Genomic DNA, 5,244 nt, shown 5'->3' with positions numbered 1-5,244 from the left:
GCATGCAAAAATTTGAAATAATAAAAATTAGAAAATAAAACACAATGTTAAATACATTCTAGGACCCTCCCCCAAACTTAAATTACACAGTCCTTTTGTAAATAAAAGTCTGAAAAGAATCCAAGAATCACACAAAATGAATTAAACTAAATGCAATGGTATATACAAGTGTTGGATGAAATTGGTACCTCATGGGTTGGAGAAGAAGGAGGTTGCAGCAGCCTCCATACTCGCCAACGTGTAGCCAGGGTCATCGCCGGCTATAGCAGGTGCCGGTGTTTGCTCGTCAGAAAGATCAGTAATGTGCAGAGACGACTTACTCGGACCAGCATCCAAGGTGTTGATCGAGGGTGGGATTGCGTAGCTCATCGGGTAGGGTATCGGGTTTATGACGGAAATGGCGGAAGAGGTCCAGAATGATCACCCGTGTATTCACTCGCAGGGTGCATCGTGTATGGCATCGTGAATGGCATCTGGTAGGGCGGAGGGAAGATTCCAGCATATTCACCCGATTGGGTGCTTGATGGGTGCATCGGATAGTTCATCGTGTATCCCATCGAGTTAGGCGTAGGGTAAGCGTCAGAATGGCTTCTCCTAGATGCTTCTGGTCGGGTGATGTTCTCCTCAGCTCGGGGCTCGTATGATGATGTTCTTTGAGGCTCCGGAGGTGGCAGTCCTCGAGTTCCTCCTAGTGGTCCGCTTCTCCCCATCCAAATAGGTGCTTGTGCCGAGGTAGGAGCTGAGGCACAGCTTGCCTTGTCTTGCAACTCCTTGATTTGACCTCCCATTGTCTTCACCGAACCAGCAAGGTCTTTTACCTTCTTCGCCAAAAACTTGTTCATCTTCTTCAGCCAGCCGATTCTCTTGTGAGCTTCCCTCACTCCAACCAGTTGCTTTTGGGAGTATACATACTCCTCAAAATCAAACTCCTTCGAGCTATCTCCTTGTCTCTACCCGATCTCCTCTCTCTTCTCAGCTTCGGACTCCTCCTCTGGGTTGTACAGCTCTTCCAACGGTGGTGCAAAGTCAATATTGTTTCCCAACCGAACCTTGGTGCATATGACATTCGGTAGAACCATTTGAGCAGCTCTGGCGGTTGGATGGACAAACTTGAACAGCATCATGTCATTAAGCCTCTCATAGGCCAAAAATCTCGCCAGCACAAGGTAATCCGCATCCAGCCACCTTGGTTCCTGAACAATTCCCTTCAATGGCACATCACATGCCACTAGGATTGGTGTGACTAGTCCTTCAATAGAGATCTCTCCGCCTCCTTCTCTTCTTTTCACGGCCCACGATTTCAAGTATAGGAGTAACACAAACAACATGCTAATATCAGCAACATCTCCTACTAGCGGTGTTCCATCCCTAGTGCTATCCAAAACTCCACACAATGCAATATCTAACAGCTGAAGCTAATGGTTGTTCACATTCCCAGTCTCTTTTCTAGCAAAAAGAGTGCATGCGAGGGACTTGTGAAAATACCTCAAGACAGGGCTCCTTATTTGAGCGGATTTGGAGCTTGTGGACTTGTAGGGGTTCTTGTCTTCTATTGTCAGCCATAGGGACCTCATCTCCTCCTTGCTAACCTCATACCTTCTCTGCTACTAGCTTTGAAGCCATACAGCTTCTCCATCTCTTTGAAACTAAGTCGATAGTCCTTGTTCCTCACGGAGAAGGTGATGAACCTGATCCCCCCATCGGGTAGTAGGGTCGGGTGGTCCTCGAAATAGTGCAGCTTCAAGGTTGAAAGGAAGTGGTGCGTCTCCTCCTCATATGCTTCAAGGTGGGATTGCATCATCTGGCCCAAGTGGCACATATCAAACAGAAATTCTACATCTCTAGCGATTCCCAATTGCTTCATGGTCTCACGGTGAGGGTATCGGGTACCAACAAAGCTCATCTTCGGAAAACCTTAAATAGTCTTGCCGGAGTATCCACCTCCTTCTGTTTTAGCCTCCGCAAAGCTTGGTGGGTCCTCTCTCTGCTCCTCTTCTCTCTCCCTTTCTTCCTCCTTGGCGTGTTGATCTTCTTCCTCAACCGCTCTCTCAACTATCTTCTCAGCCTTCTCCGAAGCCGGTCTCTTCCCTCTTGCAATCGCAGCTCTGCTCCTTGATCGAGAGGTTTGGATCTCCCCTTGCTCTTCTCCTCCAGCATCAGAATCGACCTCTATAGGGTCGGTAAGGGTTTTTTCGGACGTAGACATGTCCCTACGTCAAGGAGAACGACAGACAGCACTCGCCATTGGACTTGGTGAGTGAACTCGGGGGCCTACTCTATCGGGTACTTGAGCATCAGGTTGGGTGGTCGATCGGGTTGTGCATCGGGTTGGGGAGACAAAACGTCCAGCCAACAGTTGGGAATGTGGAACGTTTCCTCTCCCTTGAGACTCTCGAACTTTGACGGCATCATCTTCGGTTGTAGCGGTGGCGGAGGTGGATCTTCTTCCCTTCCTTTGGTAGGTTCTAGCGGTTGGCTCCATGTTTGATTCCTTGAGAAGAAAAAGAAAGGCTAGGTCTCGAGGTTAATAGGGTTAGTCTTCAAAGAAAATTGATAAAGCTTGAAATCGAGAGAGAAGAATAGAAACTTATGGAAAACAAAAAGCTTTAGAGTATAGGAGAGACTTATCGGTGATGATGAGGGAGAAGGGTTCGACTCCCTTAAATAGGCTAGGGTTTCGGTTGGTGGGCTTCACTGAGAGTGGGCTTCCTTGCTGTATTCGGACTTCACTCACTACCAGAGCAGGGACAAGATCAGGCGCGTCGAGTACGGTGTCGGGTTGACCCTCGGATTCCCCAATTTTACTCTTCTTAATTTTTCAATTTTTTTTTTTTTTTTTTTTTTTAGAATTGCAAAAAGAGAAAAATTAAAGAAAAGTAAATAAAGCAAATAACCTAAAACTAAAGGATACCTTTGGGACTTCCTCCCAAGTGAGCTTGTTTAAAGTCACTAAGCTTGACTCTTCATGCTCCCTAAGCATGGGGTCCATGTGGAAAAGGTTCTGGAATCCTCTCCACTACAGTAGGCTGGTTCAAAAGATTTTCCAGGTTTTGTCCAGGTTCCAAGGCAAATGTGGTGTTGACCTCTTCAATATGTTGCACCTTCCTTTGTTTGGTTTTAGTGGAAAAAGCTTGACCATCAATGGTTGGCCTTTTAATCCCTTTCTTCACATCAAATTTCATCTTGAAATGCTCACCATGCTCTATCTTGATCTTGCCTTGTTTCACTTCGATCACAGCACCAACTGTTGCCAAGAATGGTCTTCCTAGAATCAATGGATCATCTGGTTCCTTGTCCATATCGAGGATCATGAAGTCGGTAGGCATTTCCAATCTTCCAATCCTGAGAGGCAGATTCTCCAGGATACCAATCGGATGCCTCACTGTTCTATCGACCAGAACTAAATACAATTTACTTGGTTTAAAATCAGTGAATCCCAGCTTGTTGGCAACTTAAAGCGGCATAATGCTAACTGAAGCTCCAAGGTCACACAAACAGTTCTTGAAGATCTGAAGTCCTATCAAACACGGTAAAGTAAAAGAGCCAGGGTCTTCAAGTTTTTCCTCAATCCGCAAATCAGGATCCAAGCATACTCCACTTCTCAGAATCTCAAAACCGATCTCTTTAACAGCTTCCTTGACCTCATCCTCCAATCGAGCTGCTTCCTTGGCAGCTTCCCTCTGAAGCCCGTGTGGGGGCAAAAGCTTAGGTGGTGGAGCTTTGCGCTTAGCCATTCGCTCTGCAAGCGCCTCCAACTGGATGTCAAGTGCAGCATTGAACCTTTCCTCTAACTCCCCTTCCTTTTTGCAGGTGGTTGAGGCTGATCTCTCTCTTCAACATCTACTCGATGCATCATCCGATCAACACCATCGTGTAGGTCATTGGGTTCCACTTTGGGTTGTTCTTCAGTTTGTGATTCTCGAACCGGTGCTCGATCATCAACTCGATCAGTCTCTTCGGGTGAAGGCTCGGGTTCATACTCGGATATATAGTTTTTGGCCTCATTTTTCCATGGGTGTTCCACATCCTCCCCAGCTTGATCATCACTGTCCCCAGTGAGGTAATCCTCATAGTCATCATCGAGGAAGATGGCTTGAGCAGTCGCATAATCCTTGGGGTTTTGAACAGTCTTACCTGGGAGTTGGTTGATCTTTGGGGCTGGTTGGTTGTTGTGGTGGCCTTCCAGATATCGAACCTTTGTGTTGAGTGATTTGTACTTGGCATTGAGATCATTGTATCCTGAGTCGATCTTGTTGCTCATCTCTGCGAACCGTTTCGCGATGTCCATAGAAGTTGTAGCATGATTCTAAATCATCTGCTGAATGAGACCGCGTAACTCAGCTTCTTGTGATTGGTATGGTGGACCTTGTTGTTGTTGGAATCCAGGTGGTTGGTTGTAGGTTCCTGAATACTGCTGCTTAGGTGCATAGCCTTGGTTGTATTGGACAAAAGGCTTCTGTTGAATCTGGTTCCCTTGAACTGCAGATTGGTAAGTTTGGTCCTGAGGATTCGTAACATTCGGGTTCCGATAAGACAGATTCGGCTTGAAGTTGTTGTACCCTCTGTTGTAACCTCCTTGGTTGTTGATGTAGTTAACATCCTCTAGCTGCATAGTCTCCCCATCTTGTTGTAGAAACTGCTCTTCCTCTGATATAGCATGAACATGCTTCTGCTGGTTGAGGAGTTGATCGAGCTTGTCATTGAGGGATTTCATGTCCCTCTTGTACTTGGCATCTTCCTCTCCTGTAGATCGCACAGAGCGATCATATTCCTCATTGTAAATGCCATCAGATTGAGCCAAGTTCTCCACTAGGTCCCAACCTTCATCGACATCCGTGTTGAGAAAGTTACCATGACTTGCGGTGTCCAGCAACATCCGTATCTTGGGGACCACTCCTCTGTATAGTGTGCTCAGCAATGAAGCATTACTGAAGCCGTGATGTGGACATCGAGTAGTGTACCCCTTGAAAAGTTCCCAAGCTTCATTGAACGTTTCATTGTTCTTCTATACAAAGCCGGAAATGTCATTTCGCAGCCTTGCGGTTCTGGAGTTGGAGAAGAATTTGGCTAGGAATGCCTTCTTGCACGCTTCCCAAGTGGTGATGGACTCCTTAGGGAGCGATTTCTCCCAGATGTATGCTTTATCTCCCAAAGAAAATGGGAAAAGCCTGAGCTTGAATCCATCTTCACTGACTCCATTTATCTTAGTGAGGCTACAGAGCCTATCAAATTCATCCTGATGAT

The 5,244-nt window shown here is 46.4% G+C and overlaps 1 non-coding gene across 1 annotated transcript; it reads left to right on the top strand.

Annotated features, from left to right (window-relative positions):
* Positions 1-4,931: 4,931 nt before the first annotated feature.
* On the top strand, positions 4,932-5,038 carry LOC147924535 (small nucleolar RNA R71). Its single transcript, XR_015587888.1, has one exon. It is a non-coding gene; the product is annotated as a small nucleolar RNA R71 (small nucleolar RNA).
* The last annotated feature ends 206 nt before the right edge of the window (positions 5,039-5,244 follow it).

The sequence above is a fragment of the Camelina sativa genome, chromosome 17 (assembly GCF_030686135.1).
Source record: "Camelina sativa cultivar CO46 ecotype springtype chromosome 17, ASM3068613v1".
Taxonomy (NCBI): Eukaryota; Viridiplantae; Streptophyta; class Magnoliopsida; order Brassicales; family Brassicaceae; genus Camelina; species Camelina sativa.
Note: the sequence above shows the minus strand (reverse complement) of the source record. Positions and strands in the feature narration are given on the sequence as shown.